Source organism: Urocitellus parryii, chromosome 3 (genome assembly GCF_045843805.1).
Source record: "Urocitellus parryii isolate mUroPar1 chromosome 3, mUroPar1.hap1, whole genome shotgun sequence".
NCBI classification, from domain to species: domain Eukaryota; kingdom Metazoa; phylum Chordata; class Mammalia; order Rodentia; family Sciuridae; genus Urocitellus; species Urocitellus parryii.
The window spans coordinates 68,341,798-68,360,846 of record NC_135533.1 but is presented as its reverse complement, the minus strand read 5'-3'; positions in this window follow the sequence as shown (position 1 = coordinate 68,360,846).

Below are 19,049 nucleotides of genomic sequence, written 5' to 3'. Positions count from 1 at the left end.
AAAGTTTTTTCCTAGAAAACCCTAAAGCTTGAAAAGTTATACTACAAATTCAAGCAAAACCAGGTGGCTTAAGGATTTGTGTCAACTCCAGCATTGAGGTCCTGCCAAACATGATACATTTTAGAACAGCTTCTGTTACTTTCTTTAGATCTTCTTAACATGAGATATAATCCTAATGTATCTAACACTCTAATGAGAATACCAGCTCACCATTTATTATTTTTATTTGTGTACAAATACCAACATTTTGAAGTTCTTACAGATTAGATAGGTAAATACCAATAACAATGGGCTTCCTAGACACACCCAAAAGAGGAACAATATTGAAAAATAAATAGGTAGGGAAAAGAAATGAAATGAATAATTCTAGCATTTATTTTTACTAAGGTATCACATTGAATTAATTGAAGCAAATGAAGTTTCTAGGCTACCATGAAAGCACAAAGTAAAAAATGACTATTATGAGTACTGTGGATGGCAGGTTATACACATGTGTGATATAGACTTTGTATATATGTGATTTAAGTTCTGGTAACTGCAATAAAACAAGCCAGTCAAGAACTGTGTCCTGTAAAGAAATTTTATTTAAAAAACCATATAGGGCTTCCAGAATGTTATTTTGAGTTAGTTTTAAGTTAAAGAAGAAGAAGAAGAGGAGGAGGAGGAGGAGGAGGAGGAGGAAATTATGTAGCACTCTTACCCTTTCCCCTCAAAGGTGAAAATGTGGCAGTTACTTTTCTTGAAACAGTACTACTGAGCATGACCTATTCTGTATTTTACTGAATAATTTTGAGCCACTAAACAGATATTGCTTGCTTCTAAATGGATAGGAGAAAATGTTTAACCCTATTGTATTGCCACAAAGCCAGGCTGATCGCCCTGGGAGGCCTGGGAGGCCTGAGCAGCTTTGGATTGGCTGTCAGATCAGGACTTTAACATTTTACTGCACATGGTCCAGCCACTGCAGGGCTCAATTGCCAGGGCTTTTATCTGCAGAAATGTGCTGGGATGAGCACTTTGTTTAAGATCTTCCTCCTGCCACTGGAAGGAATGGGAAGCGCTAAGATATCTTTGTTTACAAGGTAATCTGTGCTTGTTTATTTACAGTGGGAAATGATGTTTGACAGCCTTGTTTACTGGGACCGATTGATTTTTGTTCCTCTTCTTGGGTATCTTTATATCCATTTGTTTAAAACTGAAGTCGAAATTAGAATAGTATTACACCCATTAAGACTTGTCTGAAGCTTTGGTTCTCTGTTGTTCATTGATTTGGGTTTTATTTAATCCGTTTAGTGGAATTTATTTCAAAAATAAGTATCTTTCACATGGCTTGCTCAACACTTAAAAGAGACTTAGATGGGGTAATGACAGTTGTATTTGATTTGAGTATTTTTAGTAGCAAAATGTGAACATATTTTAAAAAACTGAAATGCTAGTGAGTTTATGTTTTCTATTAGGGTACACCAACAGAGTTTGTTAACAAGTAATTTCAATGTATTTGGTCATTCTTTATGTAGTTATTTGTTCTTAATAATGTCAGGGACTATTTTTATAGTACCTTAAAACAGTTTTCTAATCAGATCTTATTCTTCCTTATTTTCTGCATTACTGATAGTTTAAGTAATATTTTAATACAATACTTTATGTGCGATTTGTTTAAAACTGAAGTATGTACATAAAGTATTATATTAAAATATTAATAAATAAATATTATATACAGCATAAACTTTACTCATGTGCCTTTTTGATTTAAAAGATTCTCATTGACATTCTGTCTGTACTAACACTTACTTAAGGGTTTCCCTTAGGTTTTCTGTATGAATTTTTTTGTATTCCAGAGAGTTCAGTGGTTAAGTGGATGAGAAAAGCTGAAGTAGAGACACGTTTTTTTTTTTTTAAATACCATAATTTGATTTATTAGCTTCAGCTTATGAAATATCCTCAGAGACTATCTGTAAAATTATTTTTAATGTCTCAGTTTTTTGAACCTTATGAAATGGAACATGGTATGATTATACTTATGCAACCAAACTAGTACATTAAAAACAAAGTTTTCACACCTTATATACAGAGATATGAAAAATTGTGGTAAATATGTATATTAAGAATTGTAATGCAAAAAAGTGCATGTATAATGGCATAAATTAACATGAACATACTTTATATACAGAGATCTGAAAAAATGTGCTCTATATGTGTAATAAGGATTGTAATGCATTCCACTGTTGTTGTGTATTTAAAACAATAATAAAATCAATTTAAAAAAACCACAAAGTTTTACATGTTTAGAAACACTCCTGGAAATACTCATCTATTGCAGCTGGACATGAAGCAAGTGTATTAAAAGATATTGCTATTTTCCCAGGACATTTTTTTATCATTAGATTTTTCATGAACAGTAACAAACTATCATGAATGTAACTGTAAAAATTAGTTATGTTTGTATATAGTGCTTTGTAGGTTACACTATTTACTTTGATTCACTTAATCATCTTCTGCAGGTAGAGCAAATCTTATCAGCCACATTTGAAAGATGAGAAAAGTAAAATTTAGAGACAACTGAGTGTCATGTCCCGCATTACACAGCTAGGAACGGCAGAGAGAATTCCCACCCAGGCATTCAGAGCAGTGCCCTTTCCAAGACACTGTGTTGGCTCCATGTGCTTGGTGTTTGCTTTAATGATAAGACTGTTTGGACTAAGCCTTTTAATAGAAAGGCTCTGGCAACAGCTGGTGTTAGGTTGATCAAAAATGAAATCAAAGCCTGTTTGGTTGGAAAGTGGAAAATCAAGAGAGTGAGAGAGAAAGGAGAAAGAACTCCCAAATAACCGAGTGTTGATGAAAACGCGGTGCATGAGGTTTGTGCTCCCTCCTTTGCTCTCTTCTAAAATGTATTGTTGTTTAGTGGGAAATCCTCAAGCACCTACCCATGCAGGGATGATTGCTCTTGTCCTTGGTTTCTTTTGAGAAATTTGCTGGGCCTCATGTCCACAGGCCACTGTAAGTTACAAATTAGGATCTAGGGCACTCTTTCCAAACTTGATGTTTATATTTCATTTCCAGAAAAATAAATGATCAGATCTATATATCTCCTTTAATTATATTTATGGCCTCAGTCTCATATTTGCTTGAATGACATTGAGAATAAAAGTTATTTCTGCTACTGAGTAATATTCACTTGCCATGTCTGCCTTCTTTTCATTATGAATTTTCTTTTTTTAATTTTTAAAATTTTTGGTGCATTATAGTTATACACAATAATATGGCTCATTTTGACACATTCATAAAGGAATATAACATAGTTTTCTCCATTGCAGTCCCAGAGGCACTCCCTTCTTTCCCCTCCTTCCTTCCCAGGATCCCCTTCCTCTATTCCATTTTTTTTTTCTCCTGGTTTGTTCCCTATTATTTAAAATATATTTATTTGTTTTTTTAACTGATGAATAATCATTATATATATAATTGGAATGCATTGTGGTATATTCATACATGCACATAGTATAATCTGTTCAATCTCATTCTCCACTTCTTCCCTTTTCATTCTGAATTTTCTTATTCTTCAAATAACTATGCTCTTTGAGTTTAATTCCACCACTTTGTCAACCCACTTTTCACTGAGTGTTTTCATGACTTCTTCCCATTTTTCTCAGGAAATCTCATTATGGATACTATATTGTATGATACTTAACCTGAAAGTTGAATGAAAACTGAAATGCTTTTTCAAGCTTTGGTCTCAGCTGAAATACTTGCTACTGTGTCATTAGTATTAGTAAGTTCGTAGGAATATTCTCTCTCCTGGTTTGTTCCTTAGTATTTAAAATATACTGTTTAGTGGGAAATCCTCATTTACTTCAGTAGTCTTTGGTAACATGCCATTCAAGCCAATTCTATTAATCCTGTTATATTATTTTTTAACACAAAAAGGTAGACTACTTAAGTGTGTTTTTTATTTTGCAAGTACAATTATATGAGTATTTAGATTTTACACATATAATTTCTTTAATTAACATTAGTTTTTTACTATTGAAGATCATAAAAAATTAAATGGCCCATAACTCACGGCACTCAGACATCTGGTTAATGATTTAAACATTTCTAATGATTTAAATATTGAATAGTACATAAAGATATGAAAATTATATGTAAATATCTTCTCAAGTCCTTTTTCCCCAAGGTAAATGCTGTTATCAGTCTTTTGCGTATCCTTCCTTTCTATGCTTTCTAAGCAGTACTGGCTAAACTTGATGTTTTAAATATATCATTCTGAATTAACACTATAATGTGATCACTTTGTGGGATGATTCACTCACTCAACAAATATTTATTAATGATCTGTGTTAAGGCATTTTCTAGGCACTTAGGGATATAGCATGAACAAAATAAACAAAACCATGATTTTCATGAAAGCTTTGTCCTGTGTATGAGACAAGAAGCAATATAAACCAATAAAATATTTAATATTTTAGATGTTGGTAAGTGTTGAAAGAAAAATTAAGTAGGGAAAGGAGATGGGGGTTGAATGTTGCCCTTTTGATAGGGCAGCCAAAGAAGTCCTTATAGAGAATTTGGCATACAAGGAAAGCCCTGCAGAAGATGGGAGAGCAAGCAGTGCATCTTAGAGGAACTAAAGTAACAGCTTAGAATCCCCAGCTCCAGGGAAAAATCTTTTTTCTAAATGTCAAGAGGTAGGTTTTTTTTTTCCTCCCTAATAAGTCACTGAAGATGGAAAAAAAGAGAAGGAGAATCTATTTAAAGTGATAGTGCACTAAGAATGGTCATTTATAAGAAATTTCCCCATCTTAGTTATTCTGCAAAATTGAGCCCCAGATCAAGAGTGAGAGTGCTCTCACCTGCTTGAGAAGATGCTGTGGCAACTCAGAAATTCTGGTTACACTTTCATCCTTCTTTGATGGTACTGAAAGTTGCTGAGAATTTTTCCTTATACATTGGTTGAAAGACTAATGATATATTTCCCCCTTTTCCACAAGGGGCATTTCTGGAATCTTCCCTTTGGGAAGTAGTCCTTTTCACCACCTTCCTGAAAACCTGGAATTGTGCCTGACTACAGCTCCTCCTACTTGGAGAAGGGACCACCTGCTCCTCTTATCTTTAGGTGATCAGGGCCTCAGGGCTAAGGTTTGCCAGGCTTATGGTGTCTGAGATCCTGGCCTTGGCTAAAGCTAAATACAGGATTAAATTTTACACACAGGAGTTAAGTCAAGGACTACTTATTTGGGCAATAGGGTCATAAAAACAGACTAATCATTTGCCTCAAAAATGTGCAAGGCCCTGGGTTTGATTCTAAGTACCACTAAAAAAAAAGGAGGAGAAGGAGGAGGAGGGAGGAGGGAGGAGGGAGGAAGGAGGAGGGAGGAAGAAGAAGAAGGAAGAAGAAAGTTTTGTGCATTGGTATTGGGACTTAACTCAAGTGGAAGGTGCTGGCCTCATCCCAGACTTCTACACCTCCTTACTGCCCTGTCTCTACCATAACTGGAGGCATCCACTTCTTTGTACTGTGATGCTGAGCCTGTTGAAGGGAGGCAGGTTGCTTTACTGAGAACTTCAATAGATTCCTGTCAAGTAATTTTTTTTTTCTTACAGAATAGTTCACTTGCTGATTTGACTACATCTAAATTTGGAATATTTTGACCCTTTCTAAAATGATTTGAGAGAAGCATTGTTATTGACTGGGAGGGAGAGGAAAGGAAAGACTTTAAAGAAAAAGTTTTTTTCCTTAGGGGCTGAAGTAATTCATATATATATATACAGCTAGATGAAAAAAAAGGATGCGTTTGATCATTGAAAGCTGTAAATATCTACCCATGTGCCATCACACTGGATCAAGCACAATTCTGCTTTCTAATTGTCTTTTCTTTTTGTCTCAACCTGGTCCCCCTTCAGCCTATTCTCAAACAGCCTATTTCACCCTTCAGAGGGGAAGTCAGATCCTGTCACTCTGCTCGAAACCCCTCAAGCATTTCCCATTTCATTCAGGGTAAAAGTCAGAGGCTTTGAAACAATATACCAGTCCAAGGTCATCTGATGTCCACCCTGTGCCATTTCTGACTTTTATTCCCTTCTTGCCTACTCTTCTCAACCCCTCAAGCCTTTTTGATGTTCTCAAACAGGAAAATGAACTCCTGCCTCTGGATCTTTGCATTTGCCAGGACTTCTCACCCTGCCTGCAGAGCACTTTCTCAGCAGCCCATCCACTCAAAGCACATCCTTCAAGGAGGCTTCTCCCTGAGCTCCTCTTCATCTATGCACTCTAATCCTCTTACCATACTTTGTTCCCACCCCCACACTATGTTTATTTACTTATTTATTTTTCTTACTATTTGTTTTCACTCAGTGGAATATAACCTGCTTGAGAAAAGAGGATTTCTGCCTGTTTTATTCACTGTTATCCCCAGCACCTAGGACAGTGCCTGGTACATCAGAGGTTGAATGAATGATTTGTGGAAACTGAAGAAGAAAAGAGAACTCACTATCTCTAAGAGAAACAGAAATCTGGAAATTGCACACAAAAAAAAAATTTAAAATGAAAGAAATGTGGTGTATATGGTGTCCATTCCCACTGACAGGCCTGTTTCTGGGTATTCTGGATAGCTGATTCAGAAGGAAAGGCCTTGGATATCTCCAGTGTCATGCTGAAATGCAAATGATGCTGGGAATGACAATGAGAATAATGCCAAAAAAAAAAAAAAAAGATCTAGGTGGAAATGGAAATTGGTTGTTTCAGAGTAATGATTTTCAAAGTGAAGGGACTGAATAGGAAACACATTAACAAAAACTCTTGTCTCTGAAAATGTAAACTACATTCACATTCCAATCTGTGCACTTTTTCAAGCCCAGTGATCCAAGGTCATAGGGCACTTGTATTAGCATAGACCTCACTTTGTTAATTCACCTCTAGCTAACCCTGTGAATTCTTTGTTATGATGGTGGCCTTCCAATGACAATGAAACTAAGCTCTCATAACACTGGTAACATTTATACAGCACTTAGACAATTCTTCCAGGAATTGTCCCCAGAGACCTTAAGAGATAGGTCAGGATTATTAACCCCATTTTGTACTCAGAAAAGAAGCAATTTCCCTAATGTCACCTGGTAAGCTATTAAATTCATAATTTGACTGCTTTATTTATAAATAATGGTCTACTTAATACAAGTTGTGATACATTAAAGATGACTTCTTTAAGTAGACAGCTTCATATTGGGACTTAATTATGGTTAGTGACCTGGAACTAATAGTATTCCAGATTTCTCTGAGACCAGAGTTTTGTCATCTTAAATGGGGAAACTGATTTAGAGGATCCTGTATTTGAGCCGCCTGAAGCCATTTGATATTGACCAGGATTAGGCTACTCTGCTCATTTACTACTATGGAGAAATCTGTAAGGGCTTATGTGTCACTGGAGGACCTCTCAAGCCATAACTTAAATCCCATTAGAATCCCCCCCCCATACTTTTTTTTCTTTAATACTAGAAAGTTCCATTTGGCTCAACAACAACAACAACAAAATCAGTAGTCACATAGACAACTAAGAAATAGAGACAAAATTCTCATTAGGCTGACTCATGGCCAACCAATATTATGGGAAACACAGGACAGAACATTAGGGAAATTACATTAGAGTTGTATTTGAAGCCATTTCTGTTGTGCTTCATTCCTTTTTCTTTCCAAACCAATCTTATAAAAGGACCTCAAATTCAGTTCAATGAGCATGTCAAATACTCAGGAAGTTGTGGGGAAATGTAAAAGTGAGGGGACTGCTTGTAAGTTCATGTCTGTATCAAAAGGAAACTAGAATACTACAGCATATAAAGATAATTTTGAACCAAAAATGACTTGCCAGCTTTGAAAAGAAAAAAAAAAAGTCTTTATCCAAATGTTGGAAAGTTTTTCAAAACCTCTTCTCATTTCGTCTATATGATGATTTTTGCTTACTGCCAGTAACAACAACAAAAATGCACAAATTCTACTTTTAATTTAATTTTTTTGTCCATTTCCTTTAAAGAGGGAATGCATTTTTTTCCTATTGTTCCTAAATCTGATTTACTCTATACCACTGTCTTTATAATCTGATTTATTACTTGAAATGTCAGTTACAGTTTTACACCAATAGGCAATCTAATGGAGCATTTAAAAGGTTGGTTTTTTTTTTAATTTTTATATGTTTTAATTAGTTATACATGACAGTAGAATACATTTATGTACTTTGATATATTATGCATGGATGGGATATAATTTCTCATTTTTCTGAGTGCACATGTTGCAGAATCACATTGGTCATGCAGTCACATATATACTTACAGTAATGTCTGTTTTATTCTACTATCTTTCCTATCCCCACATCTCCTCCCCTCCCTTCACTTCTCTCTACATAATCTAAGGTTAATGCTATTCTTCCCTAGTACCCCTCCTACCATTGTGAATTAGCATCTGCTTATTAGAGAAAACATTTGACCTTTGGTTTTGTGGGTTTGGCTTATTTTCCTTAGCACGATATTCTCCAACTCCAACCATTTACTGGCACATTCCTTAATTTTACTCTTCTGTAACACTGAGTAATATTCCATTGAGTATATATACCATTTTTAATCCATTCATCTATTGAGGGCCACCTAGGTTGGTTCCATAGTCTAGCTATTGTGAATGGAGCTGCTAAAAACACTGATATGGCTGTGTCACTATAGTATGCTGATTTTAAGTCCTTTGGGTATAAACCAAGGAATGGGATAGCTGAGTCAAATGGTGGTTCCATTACCAATTTTCTGAATTAAAGAATAATATTGATATGAAATTTGAAAATATTTCTTATACAAATATATTAGGATTGGTCAGACTAAAACATAAATTGATAGGTCAATAAAATCACTAGATTTTTGAGTCAAGTTAAATTAAAGTTTAAAATTAAAATCTTTGTGAGGCTGAGTCTCAAACAGTGCTGGTGGTGGCCACCTCTTGAGACTATCGCTCCCATAAAATCAAGGGGGTTGGTAGTTTTTAACAAAATGTGGCTAAAGTATCCTCGGGAACATTCCTCCAGCTATATACAGTGCATTCTTAAGGTAATCTAAGCAGACTGAAAGATCTAACTTTTATAAATGAAAATTGGTAAAAGATGAATCATGTGAATTATATGTCAAAACTTTTTGAACTCTGAAACATAGTCTAGAGTTGTACTGTGCCATTCAGAGGTCAGATCAGCTCACTGCATAATTAAAACTTTGATGTTTCCCATTCCTATTCTGTCTAGTTTGAAATGCACAGAAACGTCTGTCACCTACTTGTCAAATATTTAGTCTGCATAAATTAAGACGGTGAGCATGTGGTCAACCTGTTTGCAGCAGGCCCACTGCCTCCAGGGCTTCACCCTCTGAGGCTCATTTACCCAGGGTCAACTGAAGACACTACAAGGAAAATTCCAGAAGTAACCAATTCATAAATTTTACTTTTATTGAAGTGAATTTTTATATCTGTTCTATTTTATAATTAGTTTTTGTTGATAATTTCTCACTGTGCCTAATCTCTACACAAAACTTGATCATAGGTATGCATGTGTAGGAAAATACCCAGTACTATCAGCCTCCTTGTCCACAGGTTCAGAATGCTTGAATCCAACCAACTGTGGATTAAAAATATTCTGGAAAAAAAATAAGCATCTGTTTTGAATATATATATATATATATATATATATATGTGTGTGTGTGTGTGTGTGTGTGTGTGTGTGTATACACTTTTTTTAAATTTATTTATTTATTTATTTATTTTTTATTGGTTGTTCAAAACCTTACACGGCTCTTGACATATCATATTTTAGACATTAGTTTCAAGTGAGTTATGAACTCCCATTTTTACCCCAAATACAGATTGCAGAATCACATCAGTTACACATTCACCTTCTTACATAATGCCCTATTAGTAACTGTTGTATTCTGCTACCTTTCCTATCCTCTACTATCCCCCCTCCCCTCCCCTCCCATATTCTCTCTCTATCCCATCTACTGTAATTCATTTCTCTCCTTGTTTTTTCTTCCAATTCCCCTCACAACCTCTTTTATGTAGTTTTTTTTAACAATGAGAGTCTCTTTCCATTTCCATGCAATTCCCCTTCTCTCTCTTTCCCTCCCATCTCGTGTCTCTGTTGAATATCAATCTTTTCTTCCTGTTCTTTCTCCCTGCTCTATTCTTAGTTGCTCTCATTATATCAAAGAAGACATTTGGTATTTGTTTTTTAGGGATTGGCTGGCTTCACTAAGCATAATCTGCTCTAATGCCATCCATTTCCCTGCAAATTCCATGAATTTGTCATTTTTTAGAGCTGAGTAATACTCCATGGTGTATAACTGCCACATTTTTTTAATCCATTCATCCATTGAAGGGCATCTGGGTTGGTTCCACAATCTAGCTATTGTGAATTGTGCTGCTATGAACATCGATGTGGCAGTATCCCTGTAGTACGCTCTCTTAAGGTCTTCAGGGAATAGACCAAGAAGGGCAATAACTGGGTCAAATGGTGGTTCCATTCCCAGCTTTCCGAGAAATCTCCATACTGCTTTCCAAATTGGCTGAACCAATTTGCAGTCCCACCAGCAATGTACAAGAGTACCCTTTTCCCCACATCCTCTCCAGCACTTGTTATTGTTTGACTTCCTGATGGCTGCCAATCTTACTGGCGTGAGATGGTATCTTAGGGTAGTTTTGATTTGCATTTCTCTGACTGCTAGAGATGGTGAGCATTTTTTCATGTATTTGTTGATTGATTGTATGTCCTCCTCTGAGAAGTGTCTGTTCAGGTCCTTGGCCCATTTGTTGATTGGGGTATTTGTTGTCTTATTGTCTAATTTTTTGAGTTCTTTGTATACTCTGGATATTAAGGCTCTGTCTGAAGTGTGAGGAGTAAAAATTTGTTCCCATGATGTAGGCTCCCGATTTACTTCTCTTATTGTTTCTCTTGCTGTGAAAAAACTTTTTAGTTTAATTAAGTCCCATTTGTTGATTCTTGCTGTTAACTCTTGTGCTATAGGCGTCCTGTTAAGGAATTTGGAGCCTGATCCCACAATATGTAGATCGTAGCCAACTTTTTCTTCTATCATAAGCAGAGTCTCTGATTTGATATCTAGGTCCTTGATCCATTTTGAGCTCACTTTTGTGCATGGTGAGAGGAGGGGATTCAGTTTCATTTTGTTGCATATGGATTTCCAGTTTTCCCAACACCATTTGTTGAAGATGCTATCCTTCCTCCATTGCATGCTTTTAGCCCCTTTATCAAATATAAGATAGTTGTAACTTTGTGGATTAGTCTCTGTATCCTCTATTCTGTACCATTGGTCCACCCGCCTGTTTTGGTACCAGTACCATGCTGTTTTTGCTACTATTGCTCTGTAGTATAGTTTGAAATCTGGTATTGCTATTCCACCTGATTCACACTTCCTGCTCAGAATTGCTTTTGCTATTCTGGGTCTTTTATTTCTCCATATGAATTTCATGATTGCTTTATCTATTTCTACAAGCAATGCCATTGGGATTTTGATTGGCATTGCATTAAACCTGTAGAGGACTTTTGGTAATATTGCCATTTTGATGATGTTAGTTCTGCCTATCCATGAACAGGGTATATCTTTCCATCTTCTAAGATCTTCTTCTACTTCTCTTTTTAGGGTTCTGTAGTTTTCATTGTATAAATCTTTCACCTCTTTTGTTAGGTTGATTCCCAAGTATTTTATTTTTTTTGAGGATATTGTGAATGGAGTGTTTTTCCTCATTTCCATTTCAGAAGTTTTGTCACTGATATACAGAAATGCCTTTGATTTGTGCGTGTTGATTTTATAACCTGCTACTTTGCCGAATTCATTTATTAGTTCTAGTAGTTTTTTTGTAGACCCTTTTGGGTCTTCTATGTATAGAATCATGTCATCTGCAAATAGTGATAATTTAAGTTCATCTTTTCCAATTTTTATGCCTTTAATTTCTTTCGTTTGTCTAATTGCTCTGGCCAGTGTTTCGAGAACTATATTGAATAGAAGTGGTGATAAAGGGCATCCCTGTCTTGTTCCAGATTTTAGAGGGAATGCCTCTAATTTTTCTCCGTTCAGAATGATGTTAGCCTGTGGCTTAGCGTAGATAGCTTTCACAATATCAAGGTAAGTTCCTGTTATCCCTAGTTTTTCTAATGTTTTGAACATAAAGGGATGCTGTACTTTGTCGAATGCTTTTTCTGCGTCTATCGAGATGATCATATGGTTCTTATCTTTAAGTCTATTGATATGGTGAATAACATTTATTGATTTCCGTATATTGAACCATCCCTGCATCCCAGGGATGAATCCTACTTGATCATAGTGCACAATTTTTTTGATGTGTCTTTGTATCCGATTCGCCAGAATTTTATTGAGGATTTTTGCATCTAGGTTCATCAGAGATATTGGTCTGTGGTTTTCTTTCTTTGAAGTGTCTTTGTCTGGTTTCGGAATCAATGTGATGTTGGCCTCATAGAATGAATTTGGAAGAACTCCCTCTTTTTCTATTTCCTGAAATAACTTGAAAAGTATTGGTATTAATTCTTCTTTAAAGGTTTTGTAAAACTCCGCTGTATACCCATCCGGTCCTGGGCTTTTCTTGGTTGGTAGTCTTTTGATTACTTCTTCAATTTCATCCATTGATATTGGTCTGTTCAAATCGTGTGTGTCCTCCTGACTCAGTCTGGGCAAGTCATATGTCTTAAGAAATTTATCGATGTCTTCACTATCTTCTATTTTATTGGAATATAGGTTTTCAAAATAATTTCTAATTATCTTCTGTATTTCTGTGGCGTCTGTTGTGATATTGCCTTTTTCATCCCTTATGTTAGTAATTTGAGTTCTCTCTCTTCTTCTCTTCATTAGCATGGCTAAGGGTCTGTCAATCTTGTTTATTTTTTCAAAGAACCAACTTTTAGTTTTGTTAATTTTTTCAATAGTTTCTTTTGTTTCAATTTCATTGATTTCAGCTCTGATTTTAATTATTTCTTGCTTTCTGCTGCATTTACTATTGTTTTGCTCTTCCTTTTCTAGGGCTTTGAGATGAAGTGTGAGCTCATTTATTTGTTGGTTTTTCCTTTTTTTGAGGAATGACCTCCAGGCGATGAATTTCCCTCTTAAAACTGCTTTCATTGTGTCCCATAGATTCCGATATGTTGTGTCTGAATTTTCATTTATCTCTAAGAATTTTTTGATTTCCTCCTTTATGTCTTCTGTAACCCCTTGATCATTCAGTAACATATTGTTCATTTTCCATGTGATATTGGATTTTCCCTTCCTTCTTTTATCATTAATTTCCAGTTTCAATCCATTATGATCAGATAAAATGCATGGTATAATCTCCACCCCTTTATATTTATTGAGGGTTGCCCTATGGCATAATATATGGTCTATTTTTGAGAAGGATCCATGTGCTGCTGAGAAAAAAGTATATCCATTGGATGATGGTTGGTATATTCTATATATGTCAGTTAAGTCTAGGTTATTGATTGTGGTATTGAGTTCTATAGTTTCTTTATTCAACTTTTGCTTGGAGGTTCTGTCCAATGGTGAGAGAGGTGTGTTGAAGTCACCCATAATTATTGTGTTGTGATCTATTTGATTCTTGAACTTGAGGAGAATTTGTTTTATGTATTTCGCAGCACCGTTATTTGGTGCATAAATATTGATAATTGTTATATCTTGTTGTTTAATGGTTCCTTTTAACAGTATATAATGTCCTTCCTTATCCCTTTGGATTAACTTAGTCTTGAAGTCGATTTTATTCGATATGAGGATGGCCACACCTGCTTGCTTGCGTGGACCGTGTGCGTGGTATATTTTTTCCCAACCTTTCACCTTCAGCCTGTGTATGTCTTTTCCAGTCAGGTGTGTCTCCTGGAGGCAGCATATTGTTGGATTTGTTTTTTTAATCCATGTTACCAGCCTATGTCGCTTTATTGGAGTGTTTAAACCATTAATGTTTAGAGTTACTATTGATATATGGTTTGTACTTCCAGCCATGTTTGATTATTTATCTCTTTTTTTTTTTTTAATATTTCGTTTGTTTCTCCATGATTACCTTTCCCCGCTCCGTCTGTCTTTACTGAGGTACTTCCCACTGTTGGCTTTGGTTATTGTTTTCCATTTCTTCCTCGTGAAGTGTTTTGCTCAAGATGCTTTGCAACGCTGGTTTTCTGGCTGCAAATTCTTTTAGTTTTTGTTTATCGTGAAAGATTTTTATTTCATTGTCGTATCTGAAGCTTAATTTTGCTGGGTACAGAATTCTTGGTTGGCATCCGTTGTCTTTCAGTGTTTGAAATACGTTGTTCCAGGATCTTCTCGCTTTCAGCGTCTGAGTTGAAAAGTCCGTTGTTAACCTTATTGGTTTACCCCTGAATGTAATCTTTCTCTTTTCTCTTGCAGCTTTTAATATTTTCTCTTTGTTCTGTATATTGGATATCTTCATAACAATGTGTCTTGGCGTTGGTCTACTGTGATTTTGTATGCTCGGTGTCCTGTATGCATCTACAATTTGTATATCTGTTTCTTTTTTTATTTCTGGAAAGTTTTCTGCAATTATTTCATCTAGTAGATTACTCATTCCCCTGGTTTGAATCTCTATCCCTTCCTCTATCCCAATGACTCTTAAATTTGGTTTTTTTATATTATCACATATCTCTTGTAGGTTTCTCTCGTGATTTTTAACCAGCCTATCTGAGTTGGCTAGACTCTTTTCCAGATGATATATTTTGTCTTCGTTATCTGACGTTCTGGCTTCTACTTGCTCCACTCTATTAATGATACTCTCATTTGAGTTTTTAATTTGGTTTATAATTTCCCTCATTTCTAAGATCATTGTTTGATTCTTTTTTATAGTCTCTATCTCCTGATAAAGATGCTTAACTTCTTCTTTTATCTGTTTATGTAATTCCTTCTCAATGTGTTCTTTCGCTGCTTGAATTTGCTGTCTCGTATCCTCTTTAAAGTTCCGTTCCATCTGTCTCAGGTGATCCATGAGTTCTTTATATGACCATTTTTCTGGTGACTCTATATCCTCCTGAATACTTAGGCTGTCCTGCATTGTTTGCACTCCTTTTCTTCCTTGCTTTTTCATGCTGTTCATATTGTTTCTTGTTCTGTTTGACTGCTGAGTTACTGTTTACTCCTATAAATTTATTTGATGCTTGGGAGGAAAGGTATTAGAAGGGATGGGAAGAAGTCACTAAAGAGAATGAGAGTAAGCAGGTAGAATTCAAGGAAGGGGGAATAAGAAAATTGAAAAGAAATGTAAAGGCAGGAGAAAAGAAGGAAAGAACAAAATAGAAAATTTAAAAGAATTTAAAAAAATAATAATAGTAGAAATGAAAAATGAAATTAAAAAAATAGAATAAAATAAAATAAGATGGATTAAAAAAACATTTAAAAGGGCAGCAAAAAAAAAAAAATTATAAATGTAGTCCTAGAGTTCGATTAACTGCTCTTCCAGTAGATGGAGCTATGCCTACCGGGCCAAGTCTCTCCTCTCAGTAGGCGGGAGTCAATCACTGTGCAGCAGTTCTTCCTCCCGGACTGGGCGAGTCTCCACTCCTGCTGTGGGCGGGGCCTTTCCCAGAGCTGGTCAGGGGTCGTTTGCAGCACTGGGCTGGCAGGTGGGGGGTGGTCGTCTGTAGCTCCAAACCACCAGAGGACGTTCACAGAGTCGGGCCGGCCGGTGCCGAGCAGGCAGCGCCCGCTCCCCCACTCACTGCAAGGTTGCAGGCAGCGGCTATTTGGCGCCAGCCGGCGGCGGTTCACAAAGCCGCGGCGGGCGTGGGCCCTGGCAGGCAGCGCCCATTCCTAAGTTTGCTGTAGCGTGTGGGCGGCGGCAGTTCACAGAGCCGGGTGGCGGGGGCCCAAGTGGTCAATGTCTGCTCCTACGTTCGCTGCAGCCACCCGGCAGCGGCCGGTGGTGGATCACGGAGCCTGGCCGGTGTGGGCCCAGGCAGGCCACTCCCGCTCCTAAGCTCGGTGCACCGTGTGGGCCGCTCGTCTGGCGGCGGCCAGCAGCGGTTCACAGAGCCAGGCCGGTGTGGGCCCAGGCAGGCCCGCCCGCTCCTAAGATTGCTGCTACGAGTGAGCAGCGGCTGGCTGCGGTTCACAGAACCGGGCGGCGGGGGCCCAGGTGGTCAATGTCTGCTCCTACGTTCGCTGCAGCCACCCGGCAGCGGCCGGTGGTGGATCACGGAGCCGGGCCGGTGTGGGCCCAGGCAGGCCACGCCCGCTCCTAAGATTGCTGCTACGAGTGAGCAGCAGCCATTTGGCGGCGGCTGGCGGAGCTGTGCCCCTGCTCTGCGTTGCCGAGATTCAGTAGTCTGTGACAAGCAGACACCTCCAATTAAACTTACTAGTTCCCGGTAGGTCTCCTTTCAGTGGAATTTTGCTTGAAGTTTCTCAGCCTGACGCCTGTGGGTGTATTAATGAGTCTCTCTGATCCCCTTACCATGGACGCCTTGAATGTGCTGCCTCTTCGCCGGCGGCCATGTTCTTCCGTCTGTATACACTTTTATTTTCCCCATCATTCTTCCCTAAACAATACAACATCTATTTATGTGGCATTTACATTATATTAGGTATTATGAGTCATATTAGTCATCTAGAGATGATTTAAGTTATGTAGGAGGACACATGTAAGTAATGCAAACAGTATTATTTTATACACACACACACACACACACACACACACACACACATCCTTAGATTTTGGTATCCACAGGGGATTCTGGAACCAATTCCCCTCAGATCTTGAGGGACCACTGCATACATGGAGATGTATATATCTAAGGTTTCATGTATCTACTGGAGGGTCTTAGAACCTGTCTCCTGTGGGTAAGGGGCAACTACGTATATATAAAAAGTAGAATTGTTCTTTTTATCACATGTCTTTTGTTAGCATGTAGTATTAAGCCAGTCTTATTTTTTTTCCCATTTAACAGCATATATTAGAATTGATAACCATCATTCAACAGAAAAATGCTGTATATGTGTTTGATTTGTTGTTCAAGTTCTTAAATATTAATCAAGTTAGTACAATAATTAGTTAAATATCTCCTTGCCCCCTTCTGTGTTAACAAAGATGCCTAAGTAAGCCTATTTTGTGAAGTTTAATATACTTTGTTTCCTTGACCAAATACTTCCACTATTGGTCTTATTTTTAAAAATATCTGCAACTCAATTTCCCAGGCTTGCAAATTCAGGTGACACATGTTTAATCAAATCCAGCTTCGTTAGTAGATTATAGGATCTTAACAAATATTTTGTGAACAATTTGATCAACACTGAAGAATTAACAACTGGAGAGTTGTTTTTAATTTCTTATCTGATTATAATTCTTTGATATCTTAAATTCTGTCTTTCATCTGAAAGCTTCAAAGTGCTTCGCCTATTATTTTTTTAACTGTAGGGAATCCCTTATAATTCTTGCTTTCATTTTCAGTTGGTGGTTCTTAAATTGTCAAAGCAACTAAATGAGTATTCTTCCTGATCAAAACATTTTTTCCCCTACCTTCAGTCCTCTTAAAATACATTGATGGCTTCCCATGATTCTTAAGATAAATGCTGAGAGGTCTACAGGGCCCTGCCTGCTTCTTCCCCTCCTTAGCTTGGGCCACCCTACCTTGTAGCCTGAGAGGTCTCAGATCAGCCCTCTTTTCCTCAGGAGGGACTGACCCCCTTGGCTAAGCCAGTTACCATCACCAAACTCTAGGGGCCCCATAGACCTCTGCTTTTTCAAAATTGATACTTTAGTTCCATTTCTGTGATGATTTAGGTATCTGTCTCCTGCCACACACTGGAAGTTTCTGGAGGGCAGGGAAGGTCTGGTTTGCTGATGTTTTTATTGCCTTTTAACCATGCTGGTGCCCAGCATGGAACTTGACAAATAACAGACATTTAATAATGTGGAGTATTTGGGGGATAAATAAGAAAATGCTCTATGAAAACAGGAATTTTTTTTTCTGTTCTGTTCTGAATCCTTAATCCCTAGAACAGTGCCTGGGCCATACTAATTGTTCAAAAAATATTTGTTCAATAAATTAATGTCTTCCGAAGCAGGGTGGCTCATGCCTGTAATCTCAGCAACTCGGGAGGCTGAGGCAGAAAGATTGCCAAGTTCAAGGCCAGCCTCAGTAACCTAGTGAGGCCCTAAGCAACTTAGTGAGAACCTGTCTCAAAATAAAAAATAAAAAGTGCTGCGGATGTGGATCAGTGGTTAAGTGCCTAGGTCCAACCCCTGGTATCAAAACTTAATTAATTAGTTAATTAATTAACATCTTCCTGTCTTTTCAAGGATACAGAAAGTATTGATGTGGAAGCATAGAGTATAGGTTGAAATTTTCCCTGTACATAACACAGTATTTCCAGGAACTTACAGAGTTAGAACTTTATAGACATTTTTTATTGTGATAAAATATATATAACAAAATTTACCATGTTAATAATTTTTAAGGGTACAGAGTCAGTGGCATTAAGTACATTCATATTGTTATGTGTATATCACTGTATCTAGCTCTAGAACTTTCTAGAACTTTCCCCTCATTTCAGATTAAAGTCGGTTCCCATTAAACAGTAACTCCCATATAGCTGTGACTTTATAAAACTTCTTTTGTTGGCTTTAGTCTTTTCTTCTCAGACACTTTACATGGAAGTCTGACATGTTAAATATGTAAACATAAACTTATTTTGCTTCCTGAATAAGGTTGGGTACCTCAACTTCCGTCCTGTCAGCTTATATCTTGGTTGGTTGGTTACATCATCTGGAGACTATGTTCCTGGAAGGATGTCCACCAGAGATTAGGGTCCTTGAGGCCACATCTAGGTCCATCTTCTCAACCAGGAATGAAGTCTCATCTCTAGTTCAAACCCAGAGGTCACCTGTTTCCTCTGTTTCCTCATCACCACCTCGTCTACACAAACATACGTGCTCCACACAGATATGAGATTGTGAATGCTTAAGGATTGAGATCATGTCTTACTTATCTAGATTTCCAGAACCGTAGGATGTTCAT